Raw genomic sequence first — 27,942 nt, 5'->3', positions numbered from 1 at the left:
TGCAATTACTCAGTGCGCGTAAAATTGTCGCATGAGTTTGTTCCTGGCTTGCGATTTCGGTCTTTGAAGGTTTCACGATTGATTGGACGCACTTTCACGAAAAGTTGGACGCACTTTTAGCTTTCGCGCTTTGCTCAACTTTCTTGAGGAAGGGTGGCAAATTTTTTTCGGAGTGGTTCTTGGCGTTGGTAAGATAAGTAAAAGCCGATGTTAGTCTGTCCGAGCAGTACTTCTCCTCGTTATATAATGATGACATATGGTAACTTCATTTAGCTGCGATAAATGGAAATATTCTCTGCGCTTTTCCGTGTTATATAATTTTTACTTTGTTATTTTCCCTTGTTTTTCTGTGATTTTGCCTTGTGTGTACTGAAGTTTTTGGTTCTTTACAATCTTTTCTGCCGAGTGTTGGCTGCTTGTACATTCTGTAATTTTCATGTAACCCCCCTTACTCAATGCCCCCGGGCCTGTAAGGTATTTTAAATAAATAAATAAATAAATAAACAAATAAATAAATAAATAAATAAATAAATAAATAAATAAACAACCGGTGCACCTTAAAAAAATGCATCAATGCCGTCTTTGGCCGACATTTGTCACTGTACTTTTTTTTTCTACGTTGTCATAAGCTCCCTCTCTATGTTAGAGCGTTACGTGGTTACATGTCCGACACCACGCTGAAATGGCTTTGCACTGAGTAAGCGCAGAATATGCGTTCTGGACTCAACGTGGCCTCAATGTGCTTGTTAGTTCTCGAAAACATTGATTTGTCTCCACCATTTGTGATTGCCGTTTTGTATAGCTTGCATAACAAATCTATATAGTGGTGATATAAGATAACCGGAGTATACGAATTCAGGCTGTCGTTATCGCCTGTGTTTCTATTGTTTACAATCCGTCAGTTTGGCACAACTTGGCTGGATATATCTTGGATCGTAACACACGATAGATGGAGCCCATAAATGTTCCTTGGCCGTTGCAGACATCTGTGTGATAAGCTTTGCAAGCACTTCACCCGGCCCTCCTTCCGAATTTTTAAAAAATAATTTCATTCTGCCGTTTTGCATGCCAAGTTTTTATACGAAAGATTTCCATCGGTGATGCTCTTCGTTGCTACGCCCAAGCTGAAAACTTCACACCGGTTGCTCTTAACGTACTAGTCATGACTCTGCGCAGATGAATAAACTCTGTGTTCCCACGACCTACGGTATTTTTAGCGCCGTATACCTATTTTTTTCCTTTATTGCTTGTTCTTGGCGGCTTTACGAATTCTTGGAATATTTTTGGTGCATTTTTATCCTTCGGAGGTATATCTGCTTATTTCCGCTTGTACCAGTTTTTTTTCTTCTGTCATTTTCATTTCTTGGTGCCGGCTTCGCAATACTTTCGCTTACATTTCCTGCCATAGCCATTTTTTACGTTTTGTGCGCGCTCTAGACGTCATTTCTCGTTCTTGGAAAGCCGTTTTGTTTTGTTGCCACAAAAACTTCGTGGTTTTCACTCCCACCTCCAGTTTTTGTATGTAGCTTTGCTGATTTCTACTGCACACAACCCATCACTTCCTTGTGTTTCCACAATCCCATGCGCCAAGACAACGTTTCTCTAGCAATGTTCACTGCGTTTGCTATCAGTCCACGCCTAATTTTCTGCTCTCCATTGGCGGTGTCTCCCCCCTTGCACCGGTATTTCGTCCAAAGTTAAAGATTACACGCTTACACTCGCTGAACAAGGTGCTTTTATCAGCGAACCAACTCAGCGGCTCAGGCTGTTGGCGTCTCCTGTCGTCGTCTCCGGTAGGCCCGGTACTAAAACCGCGGGACACTCGTTTGTCAACGCCTCGTGCTAGCACGTAACGCGTCCTAAAAGAAAAGTGTATAATGAATTAAACTGGTTCGAAATAAACCTAACGCTCCACAAATGAATTTGTGGAAGGCTCCCTGTCCCCTTCAGCAATCATCAAGCACAAGCGGATGCTGTTTGTAGACGGGTTATAAACTGTGTTACCCACATGTACCCACATGCTCGCTACGCTAGGCATAATCTGGTCGGGTGGTCAGTTGAAGCAACAAAAGGCATACTTACCTGTTGCCGGGGACACGTTCACCATCAAGGACAATACCTCAACCCCCCCTACCGCCCCCCCCCCTCCCCCGGGCGAGGCGCGGGAATCGCTCTGCGCTCACATTGACCCCTGTCACTACTCCAAACTAGTGCAAATGCGGAATGTAAATTGCTTAAATGCCCTTCAACTCAATAGAGGGCGCCACCACCTCAGCAAGCGCGTGATTGCTCCTCCCACCGGCACTTCTCGGGCGCCTAATCAGCGCGTGCCGTGTTGCAAGAGAGAGACTGACAATCTTTGAATACACTTAATCACTGCATGCTTCGCCCCTGCCCAGGTTTCACGTTAGTGGAAATGGCTCTTTTCTTGTTTATCATTTATGTCAATTGATTCAATTTTCTTAAGTGTTTTCTAGAGTAGTCAGTTCGCATGGGTACCCACCGCCCGCATGGTTGCAGTCTCTGACTTCTCCTTATCGGCTCGTATGTATACCGCGTCATAAGAAAGCAGAAGCTGCGGATATACTAAGGACGGGCTGGGAAGAACGGGGTGGCAACGTGATAATTAACGGCTCCACGAAGTTGTTGTGGAGGGATTATCTTCATCATCAAGAGCCAGCCTCAGAAATATTTCCAACTACTTCTAGATGCGTCCTTTTCGAGCCCATTTCTTGCCTCCACCCACTTCCAAAAAAAGAAGTTGAGGGAAAAAAGGCGGTTCAGTCACGTCCAGATGAAGCCGTGTTCAACGGCTGTGCCGCCAGTCTAGTTATCCATAAAGATAGTTGCTTATTGATGAAGTTAAAGCTCTCACTCGCTATGTTCCCTGCTTCCGCCGAAAGCCGAACATAAGTCACCCACTTCCGGTGACTCGTGATTCGAACAGTGAAGTAGTTTTTTACACGGACGCTCTCTCACAGCCTAACCCTATTGGTCAGCTCAGAAGCAGCTCTTTGCCACGGAGGTGCGAACAGCAGTCTTTTGTTAGACCGGCGGGCCTCGGTTGTTGACACTGCGTCGAAGTTGTTGGAGCGCGAAGAGAGCTCAGGTAAATGCAGCACAGTGACTTAAAGGAAAAGAAGTCATTTGGATCTCAAATTAACAAAAGGGAATTGCGAATTGAACCACAAAAGAAGTTTGCTTGTATGGAACGAGCTAAAAATGAGACCTAATGATGTAAAACTTGTGTGCAGGTAAGTTTCAATATCTTGCACATGCAAACGTAACCAAAAGCGCTCTTGTCGTAAAGCTCACTACTTAGAAATAAATGTTTATCTTCCCCGTTGTATTCTCTAAAACAGTTTTATTGTTCAGCTTTACCGCAGTGCGCTCGTTTGTTGAATCGATGTCACCGACAAAACAAATTCGGCGAATCAGTACGGCCTGCTTACGGCTGGCTGGAAAATGCAACCTGTGCTGTGGCACTGTGCGATGCAGCACCTCGTGCTTGCATTGCGTGCCAAAGCGCGGACGGAACTTTTTAGTCGAATCGAAGGCTCGCGATTGTCATACACCTAACTTTTTATGTGAGTGCAAAGCTGGGACAATCAAGGGCGCTGAGGGTGTAGATTAACCAATGAATCGTGTAAGAGTGTACCCAAGTAAGCAGGAATTCTCAAGTATAATCAAGTATTCAAGTATGTAATCAAGTACACTGAGTGGACGCAAAAGATATCTAAACTAAAAGCAGAAGGTTGTACAAAAACTGTAACCCAAACAACAATATAGGTGGGGTAAAATGAAGTAGGATAAAGAAGAGACTAGTCCAATGATACGCTGGCCGAGATAATTCGGAAAGGCGATAAATACACAGCCGCGTCCTGGGGATTCCGGTAGCGGACTACGATATTGCCTTATTTCATAGAGGCGAGGGGAAAAGGTGTTGTGTTGGATGTGTTGGATGTGTTGGAATAGGTGATGATGGATAACGGGGTGAATAGTCTCCGCCACTATCGCTAGCCGATGACCGCGATTTTTTCTGCTGTGTGGCGCATATTACAATAAAATGGTGCCGTTTTAGCAACACCATTCCCCTCCCTGCAGACGCGAAAAGTTGTCTTGTTGTGACCCAAGGAATAATGAACTAGACAAGGAACCAAGGTACAAGACTGGAACGAATAGCATACATTAGAAATCGATCAGGGGTGCCACGGCCGTCTTTGCAAAGTACTAGTCGCTCAAATAACGAAGTTTCACTGTAGTGGTCTTTTCTAAGGCCCCCATCCTGGTGTTAGGTTCCGCCAAAGCCGCCAGCGACACCCCTTTATAAATTGCTGACGCCGAGCTTGTCAGTTGCGCCGAACTGTAGCCTATGTCATTAAATTTCAAGATTCAACTGCAGTGTTTTACACACCTAGCAGAGACTCACGAACACTGTTTAATATCTGCCACTCGGAAAAACTTCAACTGCGATTGTACACATGTTTGAGTACTATACATAGAATACGCAATGACCTCACCAGCACAACACCGGGTTCCTAGGGACAACTTACAACAAGGATATGCTTGGCAATGAAAAGGGGCGAACTTGCTCTTCCGCGGAAAAAGCAACCGGGCCCCTCACAGCCTTATGCGGACAGAACTTGCATTCACGGAGAGCCTACTACAACACGTATGATTAAGAAGATCCCGTTTTCTGTTACGCATACACACCAACAAACAGCGGGCTACAAGCGAGTACAAGCGTACGCACCCATTTTCCTTCAGCTTTACTCTGGACAAGAAGGTCGTAGTATGGTCGACAGTACCAACATGTACAGGGTGGCCACAAAACAAAACGGACTACGCAGGCTGTCCAGAGAACAAGTGGTGCGACACCTGCCGGCCCAGCGCCTGCTTCCGATATATCCGAGGGTGAATGCACGTCATTTTGCTTGATTTGGGCCGAACCTCCCCGTGCCTGTTGAATGTGGCAACCGGCGGCTCCTCGCGCTGCGCGCTGAGCGAACGAAACGATTCATGGCAGCGGCGTTTCTCACATGGCGTTTCTTACGTTAACGGTAGTTCGTGTGACTTAATGAAACACGCGCGTGCGAAGAGGGTAGAACGCCACCCTAGGCCATTTATTCTGGGATCAGTAAACAGATAATGATGACCTTCATTTCGAATGAAAACAAAAGAACGCCATCATCTTCACCATCAGCACCAGCCTATCTACGCCTACTGAAGGGAAAAGGCCTCTCCAATAAATCTTTAATTATCTCGGTCCTGTGCTGACTGCGACCAATTTATCCCCGGAAACTTCTTGATCTCATCTGCCCACCTAACATTCTGCCGCCCCCTGCAACGCTTGCCTTCTCTAGGGATCCACTCTGTTCCCCTAATGACCAACGGTTATCCTGCCTTCGCATTACACGCCCTGCCCACGTCCATTTCTTCTTCTAAATTTCTACTAATATTGTCCGTAACACGTGTTTTTTGCTCACTGAGTCGCCCTCAATTTAACGTGAACCCTCTTAGTGAACATCCAAGTTTCTGCCCCTTAGGTGAGTACCGGAAAGATTCAGCTGTCATACACTTTCTTCTTCAGGGACAATGGTAGGCTGCTATTGATTATCTCAGAATGCCTGCCGTAAGCACTCCACCCCATTGTTATCCTTCTAATTATCTCTCCCTTATGGTTGGGATCCATGGTCACAACATGGCCTAAGTAGATATATTCTCGTACCACTTCCACTGCCTCGCCACCTATCTTAAACCGTTGTGCTGCCCCGAGGTTATTGATCGTTACTTTAGTTTTCTGTATATTAATTATCAGGCCCACGGTTCCACTATGCTTGTCCAGTGCGGAAAGCATGCTTTAAAATTCGTCCCCCAAGTTACTTGGCAAGGCAACGCCATCAGCAAATATCAGGTTACTGAGGTATTCTCCATTAACCCTCACTCCCACCTGTTCCCAATCCAATGTTCTGAATACTTCCTGTACACATGCTATGAATAACATTGTAGAGATTGTGTCTCCTTGTCTGACGGCCTTCCTTATAGGTATTTTACTGGTCACCTCATGGAGGTTTCGACCGAGTAAAATGCTTTCTCATAATCGATGAAGGCTATATATAGGCGTTCAGTATACTCCGCACACTTCTCTATCACCTGATTGATCGTATGAATATGGTCCATAGATGAATGGCCTTTACGCAACCCTGCTTGTTCTTTAGGTTCACTGAAATCTAAGGTGGCGGAGATTCTGTTAGCGATTACCTTGGTAAGTACCTTGTAGACTAATGACAGTAAGCTGATCGGCCTGTAATTTTTCAAGTCTTTCATGACACCTTTCCTATGGAGTAGGATGATGTTCGCGTTCTTCCAAGATTCCGGTACACTCGCGGTCATTAGGCAATTCGTATACAGGTTTGCCAGTTTTTCAAGTACAATTTCCCCGCAATCCTTCAAGAGGTCTGTGGTTATCTGATTCCTACCTGGTGCGTTTCCCCCTTTCATTTCTTTCAAAGCGTTCCTTACTTCTGCTGTCATTACTGGTTGGATGTCTATCTACTCAGAACTATTTTCTCGTTCGCCATTATTATGGATGTCCCGGCTGCTGTACAGACCTACTGTACACTACAGACTGTACAGATTTGTCGTACAGATTTGTCGTACTGTACAGCAAACCATGACAATCTCCAGCCCAGCTGACAGAATAGAACTCGCGGAGCTTTCGAACTTAATAAGCGTAAGACAGCTGACATACGGATGTATAAGATGGAGAGGATTGAATATGCTGAGAACGGCGGCAGCCTGAAAGCAGTGAAGAGGCATCTTAGCGAGGGGAAGAATCGCATGTATGCACTGAAAGACAAGCAATGCAATGTCATCACAAACAGGGATAAAATAATCATAGTAGCCGAGGAGTTCTACAGAGATCTGTACAAAAGAACGTAAAGTGCCACAAAAAGCAGATGGTTTTTGAATATCTACCTGAATGAGCCAAGCAATTGCTACTCTCTCTGACACACCGCCCGTGGTGACACTGGAGCTAGGTATGACTGCTCATCGTTTGACTGTTCATAGCCTTGGGCACGCTCGCGGTTACCTTGTTGTGACCGATACCGATGGTGTCAAAGGCAAAGGGAAGGCGGCTTATAAGGTATACTAAAAAGGCCTGTCTTTTGCGCCTGAAGTATGCACTAACAAACGTTTCTTTAGCATTTAGTATTCCTGCATCTTACGAACAGCTGTCACGTGTTACCTTTTTTGATTATCTGATAATTCAAGCTAATCACTGAGATGAACCCATGCTGTATCTGGTCCTGGGTTTTAAAGTCTTCAGAGCAAAAACGTTAACCTTTCGCCTCTGGAAATGCGCCTTTAAATAAGGCAATTTATAGCATTCATAGACTATACTAAACGATGGGATAGTGAAACCATAAAAACAAGGGTGCAGGCGTTGGATTTCGTTGCAAAATCACAGGACATTCACAACTCAAGACTATTCCTGGAATGAAGTATTTTCGACCCCTCGTTTCTTAAAGTCCGATGGTCCGGGACACTAATCGTAGCAGTGAGAAATGCCCCAAGTCTGTACGTGACTCATAACGACAATAAAGTTTTGAAATCAAACCTCATGACTAAACCTTTTAGTGTTAGTTGTTTACCGACCCACAATCACAGCATAGACTGCGAATTCACTACGGCCAGGTTAGGGCCTTTGCTGTTCCAGTTAAGAACGAAGAGGGGGGGCGGCGGTTTACAGAAAATGCTACAACGCCTAATTGAGGGTAAATGAGAAAAATGTGGCCAGCTTCTCATGCTGACAAAGACGGGGAAGTAGAGAATGTGTTGATCACTGTAAGCAATGCAGACACTCGTGTGTCCGGCTGACGCACCACTGGCAGAAGACTGCTACATGGTAGAAGATGGCAGAAGACTGCTACAGTGGAAACTACAGAATCTACACGGCATGGGAAGATGAGTAGCTCTGGAAACGCAATTGCAACTTCGGAAAACGTTGTCGGTGTGGTTGGCAGATGAACACGCTTCATCTAGACTTTAACAGATGAAAGCAGCAGAGTACGAAGCATGACCGCGGCAGAAAATACGAAGTTTGAAATCGAACCCTGCGTCACTTTAAAAATATTGTGTTGCGCACAGGACAAATTATAACGAAAAAGAAGCCCGCAAAAACAACAAAAACCTGCTGGGCAGCTCAGCAGGGTGGCGGAGGCGGTGCCATCCAGATTGAGGACGATGACGCCATTGTACGCTGTTCATCTCCATGCCGTAGAAGGCGGCGCCTGTTCGAAACCCAAACTACTTGAAGTGTTTAGCTTCTTATTATTCGACAGATTGGCATTTTTTTGTTATCCATTTTCTGCATGGCAAGGATATGGTACGATATGAGATTGGAGACGCGATTACACGTGTATATTTTTTCTTTTTATCAATTTCCTGCATGACAAGGATATGGTACGATATAAAATTGCAGACGCGATTACACGTGTATAAGATAATGAGGTAAGGTGAAGCCCATAACTAATAACTGTCACTGCCAGGCGTACCTCTTGTAATGTATGAGGATGCTGGTCTGGGCATGTTGGTGTGAAACTGCAGCAGAAAAAAGAAACAAACGTCCAAATACTTGCGCATGCTAATTACCAAGGCGTTATAGCACCCCTTTACAGCACTGTCAAATAAACTTCTCGTTGTGTTCTACCAAGCGTGACGTGACTACGCCTGTATTTTTGCGTGTGTCGGATATTTCGTATGTAAACGCTGGAGCTTCCAGAACACGGGCTGTCGGGTATTGATGCCCCAAATGTGGCCTGCTAGCACCATCCTTCCCGTGATAGCGCTGTCTTCGCATTACTACGTCCTAGTTCAGTCGGAAGTGTTTTGAAATATGAATCGCCTAATTGCTTGCGGTTGTGCTCTAGTACTTGCGCTTTTATAGGCTGCCTAGTTTGTAGTCGCTTGAACGTCACGCGACTTGACACGTCGGTATTTGCATGGGAAAGTGAAAGCAAACACATTCTCTATCACAAAACATAATGCAGACTTCGGCCCGTTAAAACGGGACGGCCGGCTGTGAAGGATTTTTCGGGCTTGGCAGACATGTGCTGTCGACGAGGGCTTAGGTGAAGAGTGGCGGCCAGTTAGCACTGACGCCTTGTGTGCCGACGAGAGATAAGTGTCTAAGTTTGAGTAGGGAAGCAGTAGTTTCATTTAATTACAGCAGCTGTGCCCAACCTAACTGCTCTCCAGGAATGCTAAAAAAAGCTAACTTAGCTCGAGACACGGCTTCTAATAATTGCAGGAGTTTAGTACCTAGGCACTTTATCCGAAAGCGCATTCTCTCTTCTTTATCCTTCCAGCGCGAAAACAGCTCTCAGCATATACTTGTGAACTTTTGCTCCGCCAGAGCGAACATAGTGCACCATCGTCCTATTTACTTTCAACGAGAACGTCAACGACACCCCTGTAATCATACTGCCAGGGTGTCTTTGGAAGCATACGTGAAAAAGGCTTAAGACGCAAAAGACACAGATGGGGAAAAAATAGAACGCGACAGACAGGCCGCAGTCTCTGCCAGGTCGTTTTGCTGTCTTGTTGGTTTGTTTTTGTGCATTTGACGTTTCTTAAGTATGTAAAAGCAACTTTCCGACGCTAGTCTTTGCCATGCACACAGTGTTTGCTGTTCCTTGATGCTATTGCGAGTCGTGCGCTCCTCGCTCTTTTACTTTTGCTCAGTGCACGGACCTGTTCACGGGCCGTGGAACTATATGGCTGGCGGCGGCCTTGCATTACTGCCGAGTTGGTGCCCGTGGAATAGCGAAGGAACTAGGATTTTATTTGGGCTGTTTTGTTGCATTGTAGATATCTATGCTGAAGTAAGTATCTGTTTCGGGTGTATTTTGTTGTTCGTTCACTCCTTGCACTGCACGAAAAAACACGCGAGTGTTTCGATACCATATCCTGTGTGAAAATTTGGTTCTGTATTCTTTTTTGTGCAAAGTAGTCGCGCATTGAGCGTTCGAGGAGCACGACTGCAAATGTACTCTCTGTAGTCTGTAGCCCTTTTTTTTTTGTACGGAAAGAAACAATAAAGAAAGAAAGAAAGAAAGAAAGAAAGAAAGAAAGAAAGAAAGAAAGAAAGAAAGAAAGAAAGGGCCGCGAGGGGTAACCTAGATATTTTTGTGGATCTCAGCGAAGTGTTAGTTATTTTTACCGTGAAAGCTGTATTTTTATGTGTTCTGCTAATGATTATGAAACCTTCCTGACGTGTGTGTCTAGTCTCTTAGTGAAACTTGTTTTGATACGTCGGAAAATTCAAACAAAATACATCCGCTTGAATGGGCAAGTACACTGCATCACTTAAATGATCAACCAATAAAACAATGATTCAGTTACCAAGCTGATCCTTCAATCAATAAACACATCTTTGTTCTACACTCGATAACACCTCTTTTGAGTGTAGGCATAGCGAACGCACTGGAATAACTTTGAAGGATACGAAGGAGCGAATAATTATTATTCCGGAAGTGGAGATTAATCAGACAGCTTCCGGCGTCTGTGTCATAACCTATGCGCACAATGTTCGGATAATTATTCACCCATCTCACTCTCTTCACTGCCCCTTCCCTCTCAGTCAGCCTAGTCTGCTAGACTGCTTGCGTACCATCAGGTTAGAACACCTCATTACAGAATATTCACAATGCTTGCGAGTCTGCTTGAGGCAGGCATTCTCTTCACGCTTAGTATTGTACGGAGAGAAGCGCAAATAACTTTCGTCTGGCCGAAACTTCGGTGTACCAAGTTTTTCTTTGAGCCACCATGATTCGGGCTGATTCGGCTCAAAAACTGTTCTAGTATAGTGTGAATGGAAATAGAGCGCACCAATTAAGAATTAGGTGGTTCTTCCTGCACAAGATCTATTGCTCAGCCCCTCAGAAACATCCTACAACCATCACCGTTTAGTGTTTTCAGTGGGTTCAGTAGTTGCAGACTTACTTCGTACAGTGGAACCCCGCTCGTACGTCCCCCGGACTTGCGAGGACCCGCGTCGTACGACCGATCACCGCGGTCTCGGCAAACTCCCCATAGAAACAATGCATTCAAAACCTCGATGATATGACGCTCGGGTGCACGCGGTCCGCTTCATACGACAGACCCTGGCGCGGATAAACCGGCGTTTTTCTCATATGTTACACCGCTTCGCCACCTCGTCCCGACCATCAGTCTTAACCCTCGTCCGACGCTGCTTGATGTTGAATGGTCCGCAGGCAGGCGAGACCATTTGTTGAACAGACGCAAGCAAGCAGGCGGGTACTCTTGAGCGGGAGTTCACTTCGGCGGCCCGACGCGGCAGCAGTACGCCAACGCGCAAACCTCGAGAAGCCATAGTACAAGGTTCATGTGGCTGCCGGACTGTGAATTTGCAGCTCCCATCGATTCGCTGACGAATGCGAGAACACTACGACGATTACGACGCAACCCCACGGCGGTGACCTTAAGGAGCCATGAAGAGAAAACACACGTTTGGTTCATTCGAAAGATTGCCTCGTTAGAACCACAACGACACCACTTATAACGCAAAGTTCGCTCAAATAAGCTACATAATTAGGAAAAAAAGAAATGACCATGCGACCCAGCAGCTCATTTTCCGCAACAGAACCTATGATGTCACTCGAGAATGCTCTGCGATTTGCGGAGGCCGGCAAAAGCAAACGCATGTTAGGCAGGGCTTACAGTTTGCATAGCGAGCTAAATGCCCGTGAAACATACTGCACATTCTTTTTATGACAAAGAACGGTGGAGTAAATGGTTGAAGTTCCGAACGAACACGCAAGCGTGTATGCCAATGCGTACGAAACTACCGCCAGCCGAACTCGACATCTCGCCGTCGCCACCATCGCGCAGACGAATTTTCGGGTTCAAGGCTCTTCGGGGCCAACAAACCGTCCCAGCACGCACAGCCGTGACCTTGCTTGGTATCGTAATCCCTTCACAGGAGGTTGGCCGTCATATCGCCAACCAGGAAAGGTAAAAATAGAAACAAGGGGAGTAAGGAACACAGAGCAGCAACGAGATAGTGCCACTCGTCGCACAGGTTTCGGTATGGAGGTCGTGTTGGCTTGCTGCTGTCGTTACGAGCTCGTTTACAGTTTACAACCACTGAAAACTTCGGTTTGTTCGAGCACTTTACAATGAAATTTCGTTGCTGTGTTTTGAAATGCCCATGTAGTACGGGCAAATCGTCGAGGGAGTGCGACATCCCCGCCGGTGAGATCTCCTTTCATGTGCTGCCCAACGATGAATCTCGGCGAAGCAAGTGGCTATGTTTTGTGAACTTTGCAAACGGATGAGAAAGAGAGCTAAAGGAAGTACGAGTGTGCTCGCTTCATTTCCGAGGAAGTGATTACGGCAGGGACCCTTACGTTAGCTCACTCCTGGGACATGCTGGCGCTCGTCGCCGACTTCGTCAAATGGTCAAAACGCTCTGACCTTGGGGGAAAGAAATGCCGTAAACACCGCGCATTGACGCTCGTATCTTTCTGGTCGAAGCAGAGAGCTCGCGCGAACGGCTTTCCATACACGACACCGGCCAACTGGCATAAGCGATACTGCTACTGAAATTGAACTATTATTAACCGTAATAAAAATACGGCACATACGTACCAGTCTGTATTCGTCCGTCGCGACGGGGCTGACGATACAGCGGTGCCGACGGCAGGGCGTTCGTCTGTTGTGGCTATCGCGGAATGGCCGCATTCCCGTCCACCGCGTATCCCACAACTCTTGCCGCTCGTGCACTTAGAAGCATTGAGCGTTCAAGTTGTGTGAGGTTGTTAAATGCAAGCCCGAGCTCCTCGGCGAGAGTTTTGTTCTCCGGATCAGGCAATTCCATGAATAGGGCTGCGGGTGCACTAGGTTTTACTAGTATTTTTACAATGGCCGCCGTCTCGGTCGACTCCCGCGTGTGGGTGCTATATGGAGTCGACATACTAAGTATCTGTTTCATGGACCGGCTCGGATGACGCCATGGTTCACGTCACGGAATGTGCAATTTTAGCGGGAGATTTAACATTTTGGCTTAAATTGCCTTATTTCTCAGTGAATAAAGCATAATTTGCTTCCGGAAAAGCGCTTGGGGTACTGTGAAACACCTAATCTTTCGAATAAAACAAACTTTTGTTTTTTCTTCATGGCTCCTTTAACACCCGCTTTCCTCGCCCACTGGATCCAAGTTTTTTTCTTTTCAAGACGCTCTCTCCGCCTCTGCCAGCTCTCTGGTTATGAGTGTCCTTCAAAGCGGCGTTGTCACATCGATTCTTTCTTTGCTAGGGTGCCTACATTCCCGCATATCTGCCGCAAGGGTGGAGACACGTATACGTTGGCACCACCATTTTGGGTCACTTGGTGGCTGCCTGAGCAACTCACTGTAGCAACACCGCGTTATAATTTTCGCCGCAACACAGTTTCCTCGCGAAGCTTGAATCATCTATTTTGCGTTGCTGGGTCTTGTGGAAAACGAGAGCAGCTATGTGCTGAGCACTTTGGCACAATAGCGACGGCACAGGATCGTTCATAGGGTGTCCACCCTGTACGGGAATTCATCTCAGCCTTGCACTATCGTTCATTACGCTTAGCCTTGGCAGTTTCACACTCGCTTTTTCCCCTCTCAATTTTTTTGACCATGTCGGCCTTATCTCGCGCGCATGAGGCGCGGGCCGGCAGGCGGTAAATAGTGCCGGATGGCACGGGTGTCGCGTAGCGCAAGATGCTTGACGGCTTGACTGGCGGGCTAGCTCGGCCGCCATGGAGGGGATTGGGGCACAACATAGGCGTTTCTTTTTTTTTTCACTTGTGATTCCAGATAAAGGTTCGCAAATCACGCGAGAACGCGCTAATATAGTAGCTGAAATAAAGTTCTTAGCCCACCTGTCGCGTGAGACCGTCTAGTACTAGGCCGGCATTTACCTGCACCCCGGTCGCACGACACCCTAGTCATGCGACGCTTTCTCCCGGTACCTTGAAAGTCGTATGATCGGGTTTTACTGTATATAGGAGGCGAGTTCAGTCATGGTACAAAATGTCTGCGTTAAATGTGAAAGCGCTAAAAACGGTCTATTAATGTGAGTGCAAAAGAAATAACTTAGATAATTCTACAATACTAAATTGCGCGACCATATTTACCGTGTTCCTAGCCGGGGTCTTTAAGCAATACACACTGCACTAGCACGGCAGTGAAAGTCCCCCGGCATTTGGGAGTACCCCCAGTTACACCGTCGTTCTCGAAGGATGTTACGCCATGCACTACAAAAAAATGAGTGATAAGCCCATTATATCATAGCAGTACAAAAAAGGCGATTCGTAGGAAACGCTATCGTCCACTAAAAATAGAGAAAGGTGCAGGAAAATTGTGCAATTTCAGAGCTTGCAAAATTATTCCCCTCAGGTGGTCTTGCATAATGTACAGTTATATGTCGAGGCTTGACAGCCGTCTTCCAGATATGTTGCGAACTGGTGGTTGCGCAGAATTTCAAAAATTGAAATGTGTTACGTATGTCTGTGGCATATTTTCAGTCTGCATAAAGATATTTCAGCAAAACTGTTTTGCTTTTCTGTAGGTATCTTCTAACGTCATGTTTTATTCCGTGCGATTGATTGTTTCTTTTTTCACTCCATTGCTTCTTGCAATGTTTCCGGAATATACGGCTTTTTTTATGGTTTCTTTGTTGTTTGTCACGGTTTGTTATGCCATGCCCACACCTCTGCGGATAACGGCAACAGTGGAGCTCTGGTCATCAATTTCACTGTCAATAATGCCCATTTATCCAGGCGTCATCAAATGGCAATTGGTTTTAATGATTGGCGAGCCCAATTTCTTCAAGGAGGATATCTAGGGTGGCGTTTTCATTTTTACTAAGTTTCCAAGACGGAAGCATTAAAAGATTTGTCAAAGACATTTGACTGTCTTGTTTGGATCGTGTAATGTATTTCGCAGTGCTGTTTTCCGAAAACCCATTAGCGCATGTCTCATGGCCATTTCCCTGTTGCAATACCCCTTCGGGTATGCGCCACGGTACCTACGAGATCTCAAGGAAGACAAGGTCGGCGAGCGAGAAGCGTTCTGCCCGCCTGCCATCGCTTCTGCATTCCTGCCTACTCTCTTCTTTCCTGGCGCTGATACGCCATTAAACCCGCCTATTTCATTTGACTCGTGACAATATTGTATGGGCCCCAACTAAATAATTGTCACACGCTTCTGCGTACATAGGTCAGCCCGTGCACCCGACCCTTATGTAGAAGTTGTAGGAACCCGAACAGAGTTCATGGGCGGACTCGGTGTTTCGCAGACAAGATAAAAGGCTCGATCGACGACTTAACGGACAGCGAACTGCAACGAAGATAAAATAAAAGATTGTGACCGCTGTGACACGCGCCCAGAGCGGATAGGGAGATACAAAAATTAAGAGGCCCCCCTGAGAAGAGAGTAATTTAGAAGAAATTCTGAAGGAAACGAAAACAAGTGCCTCACCGGCAAAAAATTGAGATTACTAGACCAATGTTTGTTCGCCATGATGTGCAGCCAATGCACATTTTAATTGGAAAAAGGGCCAAGGACGCCTTGGTCACATATAAAAGTACTCTGACAACATTTGCCATTCATACAACTGAATCCGAAAAAACTCATCACTACGAGGAAAGCGGTTGGTTCGTCGGCCATTTCGGTCACGTAATATGGGGGTGGGGGAAGTGCAAAGTGAACGGGGCGTTCTGGACGGAGCCCACGCCGATGTTGGCGAGTACCGAGGCTGGAAGAATACCAATCTTGCCTCGCTTCCCCTTCACACTGACAGGTGACTGATGGTTGCCGCATTGGTCTCGTAGAACACCTCCCCAAAATGTTCACCCAAGAAACGTTTTTCCAGTTTCGTGCCTCAGGCTTTATTCCTACGCGAGTTGAATTCTTGATGAAAGGAGTTACATTTACCCTTCGATAAGGCCCAGTTCCGAAAACGTCCCCAGTATATCGAGTACATGAATCCTCTACTTCTAGACATCGGGAGAAGCTAGCTTCGTCAAAAAGAGAAGCTCAGGGTGACAGAAGGACAACCAAGCGCCCCACCAAGCCCTTGGTAACGTTAGCGTCCAGGCGCTGCCCGTAACAAGACTCGTTCCTGAAACAACGCAAGCTGCGGCGACGAATAGAATGCAAAACAGTTTAAGCATCTTGACAGGCTGACGGCGGCTGTGCCCATGGCATCGGACAGTGTAAAGTGCGCCATTTGCTCCAGCTTTAGTCTCCTTAACGATATATGGTACCGCCTCTCGATCCGAAACGCGAAATACTTTCTTTATATTATTCGTTTTATATCTTGAGTTCATGCGACACTCTATGAGAGCGATAATGTGACTTCACTCATATCAAAGTTTATGTGGTGCCATGTAAGCTACTCCAAGCACGACTACTAGATGTTAGCTATAATTGGCGCCATCTCTTCGCGTCTCAGCTTCCTGTATATGGGACAATGAATGGCTTCGTCACTGGCGAATCCGGCCAGTGGGTTATTGCACTCGCGTTTTGCTGCGAAGCAGTATATGTCTAACCACCCCAGTTTTCATTCCGGTGATGCCGATTTACTCGGCGCCGTTCCGGGGCTCCTTCTCGCCAACGCCGAACGTGCTCTCACAACTGCTATTCACCTCGCCATTACCGATGCCTCTTTCACAACTTGCGCTGTCGGCTGGCAATGGCAGTAGCGCCGTTATCAGATGATTGCGGAGGACACACAAAAGCGCGAATAGGCGCAAAAAATGACCGAAAGCCGCCGCAGCTGTGGCCGCCTCAAATTTCACCTCGCCGAGTAGGTGTGAATTGAAGAGCTACTTGCCCGGTTGGAACGCCAGCGTGAGTCCATAATTCTTCTTCGATGATAAAGGCTTTGCGGGCGACATTTTCACCGGTGCATTTCACGCCTACGTATGCGCCCATCACCGGTTGCCGGTTTATGCGGGCACGGGTTGCGGTGGGTAGGGGGGTGGAGAAAAGTGGGGCGTGCACGCACAGCTGCGCTCCATGCCACTACAGATAATGTCAGTTGTGCCGGTTCGAGACATAAATATGGAAGACTCATGGCTCAATGAGTCCTGTCAGCTGTCCTCCTTAATCGAGCGGTTTCGGTCTGGGTTGGTGTGTTACACCCGATAGATGCCTACGACGGGAGAGAAAAACGGACAATAGCTTGTTTGTCTTGAGGCCTTCCACCTTTAACTCGCTATGGGACAGATGCGTGTCATTCGCTTGGAGGAGGAGCGGGAATTGAAAATCGTCGTCCCGAACACAACCGCAAATAGGCGTGAATACAATAGAAAGCTGCTGCCGCTGCTGTTGACTCCTCTAGTTCCTGCTCATCGAGTAGTTGCAAATACCTCCAGGATAAACGTCAACTTGCTCGCTTGGGACGCCGACGTGCGTCAGTATTACCTGTTCAGCGTAAAGGGCTTTTAGAGCGACATTTTCTGCGGTTTGTTTTTTCCCTCCTAAGCCGGCGTCCTTAACCGGTTACCGGCGTGCACGGCTTCGGTGGAGGGAGCGTGCACGCGAAGCCATAGGTTTCATGCCCCTAGTGACACATGTTTATTGTGCTGGCAGGATGTTTAAACGTGGACGTCAAACGGCCCAATGCGAATTGTCCGGTGATCTCTCCGTGGTCGAGCGGATTGGGTTGGAGTGTTACCCAAACAGTAAGAGGCCTACAACGCGGGAGAAAAACAGACAGCTGCATGTTTGCCCGCGATACGGGAGCTGGGGTCCTTCCAAGTTTTATTCCGCTAACTGGCTAGGAAGTGTTCTCCGTGGTACATTACGAACAAACGTGTTTTCTTTCGTACACGACGTGGACTGTGTCAAGCTTCGCAGGTCATCGTCCTCCACAGAGTACAAGGACACTAATTTTTTTTTTATTATAGTGCGTCCAGTGAGTTAGTTGTTTCAATGTGTTGATCCGATACGCCGGTGTCTTTATGAACAAGCCCGTATAGACAATTTCGTGGTAATAAACTGTCCCTCACCTATCCCACCTTATTGTAAGGGGCTTCATGTTCTTAAGACGGGCACTTCCGTATACCGTACGTGTGCGCCGTAGCGTGCCTAGCGAGCAGCGTGTGGCTAACACATGCGCTGCAGGATCGCCTACTAAAACACCTATGGTTACAACCAACCCGCGGTCTGGCTGCCCCCAGCACGGCGCAGCAGCAGAATAGAATGGGAGTGAAAGAGCCCCCTTAATTTGAATATTTATCCGCTCAGACAGCCACAAAAAAGTCACAGGAACATAGTACGAAGGAAACAATCGAGTGCTGCCTTATCCGGCGTACAATTATTGTTGTCACAAATCTTTTTCACGGCCCACCAAACTACCAACCCACAAGGAAGGCGCGCTTGAACAAGTGAAAATAAGAGAAATGACGATATTGCGCTCAGCAACAGTATAAGATCGTTGTATATGGGACTTTAAAATGTTGATGAACCATGGAGAGCTGGAAATGTGATTTTTAGTGCAGCCAGGTCCAAATATAAAGTTTTACAGGTACGAAAGCTTATACACAGCTGCTGCGTAAAGGGCAGCCTAAAACTTAGAGTAATTTTTAGTCAGTCCAGCTACTTCGATTAAATTCAAGCGTGTTTATAATCCGGTTGGTCTGGGGAAGTAACGTTCTGGCCTTGAAAGCTCATGCTTTGTGAAGTTCTTGCTTATATAGCCCTTCAACTTGTAGGTACCCACGCTGCCAATCTACGCCTGTAAACGTGCTTGTGTTTACTTGCGAGTGCTGAAGCAGCGTGACCTTCGTATTTTACGGATTCTGCACTTAAGGGGGGCATTGCGCGATTACCCCAGCGCAGAATTGTCCGTGGTGGCCCGGAAAATTGTTTATAATGGGCGTGCGCGCCTGCCCAGGAGCTCTCATCTTCCAGAGGCAGGTGCTGACGACTGCACGGGACACCACCCCGCAGAGCACGAGCTACAGACGGGACCCTGCCTTGCTTGGGCCTCCTGCAAGGACTCCCGGGTCTTACGGAGTCGTCTGTGGCACCGCTCTACCGCCGAACAGGCTGAGCAATGGGACGAACGGAATCCCGTCTGCACGCACGGTTCCTGGCTAGATCGATGCCGACCGCAGCTGACGGCAGCTATCGACGGCCATGGATGCACCGCTGCCGGTACATGACCTCCCGGCCTTCGAATATTGTGCCTGGCTCTGGTATTCAACCGTGAAGCATGATTTTTTGAGAGTGGCGAATGAACCGCGTTGTTGTTGAACCGCTGCTTTAGCATACGTCCCTTGCTTGTAGGAGCAAGGCCGAAGTGTTTCATACCCCAAACACAAAATACGATTTTAATAATGTTTGTTTGGTCCACGACATATATTTAATTGCAGAAGATAGCATGTAGGAGGAGAGTCTAAACTGAATTTCTGATATATTGCAAAAAATCTACTACAAGCACTGAGGAAAGAAATCGCCAGTTCCAGAATTTCCCGATCCGGCAGTTATCAAGTTATCATAAAACACGGAAGTTAACCTCGGCCTCTTTCATTTTCAACAAACAAGCGCGACGCAACTAACAGAAGAGATTTTTCGAACACACTGTTCCCCATATTTAAAATAATGAAGAACGACGCTGCGAATCCATTCCTGAAGTACCCTCAGCATAGAACTCATGTCCACAAGACTACAAGTAAAGTCTTCGTTGTAATGTACTAAGGATATATTTCTAAGCGTTACTTTTCAGAGTTATTCCTCACATTTTCCTCACTTTCTTCACACTAGATCACTTCGTTCCCGAATATATTAGTAGCTCGGACTGAGAACTCGTTTTTTCTCTTTGAATCCCGACACAAATAAACATGTTTGCAATCACCCGGGACTTTCACATGGTACAGAGCACGGGGGATTTGAGAAAACCATTTCATAAATTGAACACCTGTAAGTCTTCCCAATTGGACACAGCATTTTGCAACATTACTTTTATGCGGCATATAATGTAAGCAGACACCCCACTATCTCTGAAAATCCAAATGGCGATACAAGGATCTTAAGCAATGTGGCCACAATGACGTCAATAACACGGGAAAGATTATCTCTTCAAATTTTTTTGTATCCTGTTGCGTCTGTAAAATCATTGCTCTCAGTTCTTTGGTACCGCTTGCAGCGAGGTTTCATCGTTTGCATGCACGGTAAAAAATACGAAATTGCCTCACGTTAAGTAGTGTACTTGCAGTGACAGGGAAAATATTTATGCACATCCAAACTACTATGAATGAGTGGAACATTTTAATGCGTAGCCTTATTTGCCAAGCACTCCACAGCCTGGACAGTCTAACGCCCTGCATTTGCACAAAAATGCAAAACTGGAAAAAGCCCCACGTCTAATCGTTATAAAAGCGTAAGTCGAGATAATTTGTCGAAAAGAATTGTGAAAAACAAAAAAATAAGTGAAACAGAAAAATTAAATTTTCACAAAAATGATCTGACGATATCAAAAAAATTAATATTATAATTCTTGTCCACAAACAGAAAACGAAACAATAAATCCCGCACAACAACGCTGAACATTTTAATAAAAACCTGCTGAACATAAGAGAGCTTTTTACTAATGCGTATCATTATTATGACGGTGTCTAGAGTGGGAGTTTTCTACAGCCCAGTCGGGCTATGAGTAGCGATAGACGTTGAGATTTTTTGTTGTTTTTTAGTTTTTTATGTCTTTTTGCGGATGATGTAAATTTACCCGAGTATTGCGATCAAGTGCCTTTACTTGGCTATTTATGTGTTTCCCGAAGGCGCAAGGCTGGTCAGTTGGTCAGGTTGGTCAGTTTACATTATTGTTATTGGTACTTTGAAAGTTCATTTGTGGACTTCTTTCATTTATTCTGCTGTTGTGGGCCGAAGTGGGTAAGATGCATATTTTGGATTTTGTCAGATCATGTTTGTGGAAATTTCATTGATCGCTTTTTCTTATTTTTTGGTTTCTAGAAATTCTGGCAAACGAATCATCTTTATTTATGCAACTGTAAGGACTTCAACTGTTACTTCGACCAAATGCGCAGTTTTGTGAAAATGCAGGGCGTTCTACTGTTCCCATTATTCGCAATTTTTTATTTGCATTTTGAACTTTTTTGCGGATTTTTTGCTTATTATGTAGTTTTTATAGGGGAACTAAAAGATGCATATTTCTGATTTTGTTAGCTCATTTTTGTGAAAAAATGAGCTGGCAAATTTTAGATAACTTTTGTTTTTCTTTTAAATGTTGCACCACCACTGATTGCTATTTACGATATTATAAGGATTAAAGGTGTTTCTTCCTCAAAATCTGCATTTTTGTAGAAATGCAGGGCGTCACACGGTCCTCATTATTTCTTCTTTTTATTCGTAGTTTTAACCCTTTTTAAGGATTTTTAAATTTATTTTTCGGTTTCGGGAAATGTTTAAGATGCGTATTTTCATTTTGTCAGAAATTTTTGTGGAAATTTGAGTGATTTGTATTTTTTTATATATGGTTTCTCAAACTTCTGTTCAAGCTGCTATCTGTATTTCTCCTATTAACACGATTAAAGGTGCTACTTCCGTGAACTGTGCAACTTCGTGCAAATGCATGGCGTACACGTTCCTGGCGGTGGCTGTACTCGGAAAATAAGCCAGCGCAATAAAAATAGCGAAGATGCTTAAAGTGTATAAAGCCCCGCATTTCCACAAGAATGCATACCGGCAAAAGTAACTCATTTTGTCGTTATAATAGCGTGAATAAAGATAATTGCTCGAACGGACATTGAAAAAAAAAAGTAGGAAACAGGGATAACATTTTGTCACAGAAATGATCTGACGAATTTACAATTATGAAGGTTATACATCTAAAAAACAAAGTCTAAATAGAAACAGCAATAAACTTTGGAAGTACTAATAAAAAATACCGAAGCTGAGCAAACAATCTCACGCCCTACATTTCCACTGAGGTGAATAACTGCCAGAAGAAACACATTTAATTTTTATGATCTTGTAATTGGAGATAGTTGGTAGGACAGAATTTCGGAAAAATACCCAAAAACAGGGATAATGGAAAAATAAAGTAGCCACAAAAATGAACTGCTGAAAACAAAAATGTGCATCGTAAACATATCGTACAAAAACCGAAGGCTAAACGAAACCTTCGCGCGGAAGCACGACCGAAGTACGAATAAAAATATCATGAGCAAACAGTCTAACGCCCTGAATTTCTACAAAAGTGCACAACTGGAGGAAGTAACACGTTTAACCCTTATAATAGCGCAAATGGAGGTAGTTTAAGAGAATTTTTCAGAAAGTAAAAATCAGAAGTATAAAAAAAAATAAACTGTTCACAAATATGTTCTGACGACATTGAGAATATGCACATTCTGCAACTCCATAAAATGCCGAACAATAAACAAAAAACCCGCAAAAGCACGTTCTAAAAACGAATAATACTACCGAAAACGAACCAACCCTGCACCTCACGTTGCGACTGCGGAAGAGAGCATGATTGGCGAAGTAAAGGCAGTTAATTGCTATAAGGGTATAAATTTACATCAATGGCAAAAATAAGCAAATAAACACCATAAAAATGATAAACTAACCAGACGTCATTGCCTACTCAGAGAAAAACCTGTCCGTAAAGGACTCACAATCCAGACAAACGGCATCAGAATGCTGCGCATTAGTAGACACTGCTCTCAATTTCTGCAGACTTAATGTGAAATATATCAAAAACTTAGTTGATGGTCAATAATACGTCAGTCAAACATCCTGTTGACCAAAAACTGCAAATTATTTTTTCACATTCGTTGAAAAACTTTCGATAACTCCAGCCTGTTTCCTCTATTCTCACAGCATTTCTCAATTAATGTTTATTGATTAATTTTTAGCGCATTATCTCATAATTCACTCCTGTAGCATATTCCCACCGAGATGAATATTTTCAGACAACCGATACAGCAACCGAAACGGCAGTCGAAAATAAAATGCTCTGTTCCATTTATGTTAAGTTTATTTATCAACCTTGCATTCAAAGCGTATTTTTAATTTATTTACAACCATTTGTATTTCAACCACTCCAATATATTGAAACAACTGACGCTGCGACCCACGTAGCAATCGCGAATAAAGTGTTCGAACACACTTTATCCTACCTTTTGAAGTGAAGTTTTCCCAACAGGAGTCGTCACCCAGTTGAGCAGTGAAAATACGGGAGTGCACCGAAAGCAGGCGGACTTTCGAAAAGAATCCCACCGCGAGAGTTTCGTAAGGGTCTCACGTCAGCTGATTCCTAACTTTACGAGCCGTGGCCGAACGAAACGTCCTAGACGCGCAAAGGGTTACCCAGCGCACCAACCGATCGGGCCCGAAGCGCAAGCGCTTCTGCGATTGGGGATGCGAAACCCACCCAGGGCTGCGGTGGCGACGGCGGTGGCGCTCTCCCGCAGACACCACCCCGGGCACCATCCACTGAGACGGGAGATGGCGCTACGGGCGGTAAACCTCTGTCACTGCGTTGCTGGGGCCGAAAGTTTTGCGTGGGCCGCCTCCCCACCATGGGTGCTAATTTGCTCACTTAATCATGTAACTGTGGTCACTGAAGAGGATGAATAGAGTGATGAACATGTTGAGACCTGATTTGAGGATTTTATGTCTTGGTCGAAATACCAGAAGGAGCCGAAATTTTCCACACGTGGACAAAAGGTTTAAATGGTGAAACAATGGATTCAGAAAGCACGCGCGATACAGTGACTTTTAAAAGGGGCCTCCTTATGTCTTTACAGGACGTACACAATTCCTGAAACTCTGTTCTGGCCTGTTGCTCAAGAATAAATTAATGTAGTTAAAAGTAGCAACACCCAGAAGAAGCCGTGTTTTGCCATTTTTGGAGAATGTTCGCAGAAACTTTGTTTGCCTTCAAATAGTCGCCATGGTTGTGTTTTTCTTTGTCGCTGAGGTTGTGTTTTTTTTTTGTTGCGTGATGATGCCCTTGAAACGAAAAAACTAGCCTGTTGCGGTTTTGAGATAATAACTGACATCATTGTATCTTGATATGCTTAGTTATTGCGAGCAATATTTTTCGCCAAGGATGGGCGGGTGATTTCGTATGATCGTCAGACATCCAAGTATCGCAAAAACTACTACACCATATCACAGAGGATTTCAAAATGAAAAAGGGCGAACATAAGCAAAATGATGGCGCCATATAAGTAGAATTCAAGGGGGTCATTTAAAGTACTTAAAATAACAATAATTGGCATGTTGAACCTTGTTTACAAGTACAAGTGGAAACAAAACCCATTTTACCTGGGAATAGGAAAGGCCGTGGAGTGATGTTGTGGCGAACGACAAATTTTGATTTGCGGTAAGGACGGTAATCCACAGGCTCATCAAAATTAAGTTGACAGGTATTTTTTTTTTAAATTAGGCTTTCAGATTTACGTGAATACCACCTCTACAGTGAGGTTATGTGCCCAGGGGGACACATAATTAGGTGGTAATGATTGACGTCGGTGGCAAACTTTGCTTCCTTTTGTTCTGTTCTTCGACAGCAGCTCCGGGTACATCAGATTGCGATAACGCCAGCCAAGACTGAAAGAGTGCTAGTTATCACTTTCGCTTATGCCTCCACCCCGTTGTCAAACTAAAGAGCGTACACAGCAAGCACGTCACAAAAGGGATGAGCTTTGGGCCTGTCTTCGCTGCATAGCAGCGAAGACCGCGCTAGGAGAATTCTGCCAAATAACACTGCGGAGAAATACGAGTGCGTCTAACTTTTCGATACAAACATTCCTGCTTACTGCACCAACAATAAAGTTAATTAGTCAATTTTAGGTAATGACGCCACCTACATCAATCATTACAACCTAATTATGTGTCCCCTGGGCGCATGACCTCACTGTAGAGGTAGCCTTAACGTAAATCTAAGTGCCTAATTTAAAAAAAAAAACTGTCGACTTAATTTTGATCCCCCTGTAAAGTTGGTACGTCTAGCAGCTGTGTATCCCGGTAAGCTCCTGGATTGTGTAGTTTCAAGCTTTCTCGACTCTGTGGTCAATGCTTGCGTATTTTTGTGACATCCTCTTGACACTCATTCACACTACTGCCCGTACCGCTGAGCTTTCCGACTTTGACCAAAAGATGAAAATCGCACATCCGAGAAGATGCATATGTGCTATCGTGATTTCGGGAGGCAGCCATATCCTACGCATGTTTTTGCACTAATTTTGTTCCATTTACATCACGAAACTACTTTGAAGCTTTAAAAGCATTTTCGCTTTCTTTGGGATTTATTCACTGTCTTCAACGTAGAACGCATCCTTGCTGAAGCATATGACTTCCATTGTATTCACAGCTCATGGCATTTATAGCAGGACTATGAATACACATTACAAAACAATATAATCCCACATCTTCGAATATTCTGTAAACTACACGTGTACGTAAATCTGACACTCACTGAACGTAATAGTTAAGGCTCGCCCCTAGAAACGTTGCGGCAGCGCTGTTATTCCAAACTTTAATAATCCCGAACTAATGCCAGCCGCCCCGGGCAAATCTGCAGACCCCTTTGTGAAACGTGCCCACAGGGAAACTCTGTCCAGAGAGTTACCGTTAATCTCTTCTTGGCGGGGAACATTTCGATACATGCTCACCGACCTTCTGTGGAAGTAAGCGGCAAGCAAACTTTATAATGAGGCTCGCGTTTTGAAGAAAAAAACGCTGTTACTCACTTTAAATATTTAATGAGTGGCGGCTGGACGGGATTACGTTGAAACTGTACATGATTAAGGGACAGCTTAACAGGCCAATTGTGTAGTATACCTTAACGAGCCTGCACTGTTCTCTTGAATAATGGTTTACGCCCTCGACAATTTTTGGGCGCGGCGCGTGGGGCCTTTGTAAGCCGCGGTAACTTGTGTGCTTTTACGCGAGAACATTGAATAGTCCATTGAGCGATGTGGCAGGTGCGTTAGCTGACGGCGTCGTAAGACGACTGCTAAACCAGCCTGACTGTGAAGAGTTCAATAGCTCGCGTGTCACATTAACGAGGCTTAAGAAAGTGTCCACGCTGGTAGGAAATGTCTGGGTATGACAGCCCTTTATTGGATGAAAGCAGAGAGGTTTGTCGTATGTTCCCGCCTACATGCTACTCTGAGGGGTGGGGAGAAGGGAGTAAAGGCCTTAACAGAAGTAGGGCAGAAGGCAAGGGTAAAAGGAGAGGACAAAAAAAAGTGAACATTAAGCTTTGCGTGGTGACGTAAAAGTCCACACGTTCTCACAGGTGAAGCTCTAGATTTTCTCTGCGACGCCGATTTAGGGTAAATAGTCAAATAGAGCAACCAACACTTTTCTCTGAGATGAGGAAGAGGGCCAGGGTCCAAGGAGACCTTTCCAAGATCTATATCTGTAGTTCAGGCACTCAATCTTTTGTGCGAGGTGACGCCTTACCTGGATGTATGCCGGACGTTCTAGAAGGACGTGCTCTACTATTTCCGGCAATCCACAATTATCACAATAGGGATTTGCAGTTAGACCGAGGAGAGGGCCGTAAGAGCTCGTGATTGCTGCGAGAGCCACATGTCAAGTGGAGCATGTATGAAACACGCGCCGCAATGCCCTTACCGTGAGGCCAAGCATTCACCAGCAAGCCAGCCCGCTCTAGGCGGCATTAAGATTCTTAGTAATACCGTCCAAAATATTTTTCACCTGGACAACATGCTAGCTTTTAAACTGCAATAAGTGACCCCCAATAATTTATTAACAAAACTGAAACACAGCCCGCAGCAAAACTCAAAAGCTTTGCTCGCAGCGCAAAGTTTGTAGGAACACTGAGCGATGTTCAATTTGACCCTGATGTTCTGGCATTCACAACCACTAAGAATTACTTAAGCTTCAGCAGACTTGTTTTCCCTCTGCATTTCTATACATACGCTTCACGCGATGATTCGGGTATAAAAGGTTGCTTTTCAGAAGGCACGCTGGTTTTCAAACACGATGAAAGAGTACTTAGAGGCTGTGCACGAAGTTTACATGGCTCCTTTTTTTTTTCCATAGAAAAAGAACCGAAGAATCGTAAAGGTTCGGTGAAAATAAAACGCAAGTTTTGTTTCTGCGTAGCCGTACGTACCAGCAATGGCATACAGAGAGCTGCCTTTCTAAAACTATGATACTTCTCGCCTTGTTATGAATATCATCCCCAGCTTGCTCACTCGAACTTCCGACCTTTCAGGAACTGTAGGAACGTGAGATTTTACTGTATCTGTGGTCGTTGGTTGCCTTACACGTTAGATGTTGGTTTTGATGATTTCTAGGTTTTATTGAATAAAACCCTACCTTGATGAAACTAATTTTTTTTTGACAACGGAGCAAACTTTTGCACGAGGAAATTTTTCAGTGGATTTTTTTTACCTGTCACGAGCTCTGATGAGATCCCACGTTTGAAACAGGAATACCAAAGCATTCTATTCACTGCATAAATCTTTTTCTGAAAGTAAGCTTCACTTTCGGTCGCTTCTGGAAGTCTGGGAAGCAAAAAATAACTGCTCTCTAGAGAAAGGCTTTTTTAATTACTTTCCCAGCTACGGGAAGAGCGCCCGAATGTGCATTTCGTAGCGTTGATATCCCAGCGATTACAACAATGCCCTACGAAGCAGTCACTGCGTCATCTTGTAAGCTTCCAATTATTTCCATTAATTATTTCCATCAATTATTTCCATCAATGTAATTATTTCCATCAATGTAAACACTCTCTTAGCAGAACTGCAACGACGGTATTTGTTCTTTGCGCGATTCTATGCAATCTGGTTTTGTATGTGCTCGGAAGTTTGCATGGTGGGCGGTATCATTATCTTGTCTTAATTCGGAGCTATTAAAGGACAGCTTTC

At 45.0% G+C, this 27,942-nt stretch overlaps 1 protein-coding gene across 1 annotated transcript in view; it reads right to left on the bottom strand.

Moving 5' to 3' along the window:
* LOC144175047 (gonadotropin-releasing hormone II receptor-like) overlaps positions 1–23,420 on the bottom strand; it is a 201,703-nt gene extending 178,283 nt beyond the window's left edge. The window contains exon 1 of the mRNA XM_077704085.1: positions 23,209–23,420. The gene's annotated coding sequence lies outside the window, so the exon portion shown is untranslated. The remainder of the gene's footprint in view (positions 1–23,208) is intronic.
* Positions 23,421–27,942: the final 4,522 nt, after the last annotated feature.

The sequence above is a fragment of the Haemaphysalis longicornis genome, unplaced genomic scaffold (assembly GCF_048455015.1).
Source record: "Haemaphysalis longicornis isolate Haplotype H1 unplaced genomic scaffold, Haemaphysalis longicornis Haplotype H1 scaffold_3, whole genome shotgun sequence".
Taxonomy (NCBI): domain Eukaryota; kingdom Metazoa; phylum Arthropoda; class Arachnida; order Ixodida; family Ixodidae; genus Haemaphysalis; species Haemaphysalis longicornis.
Note: the sequence above shows the minus strand (reverse complement) of the source record. Positions and strands in the feature narration are given on the sequence as shown.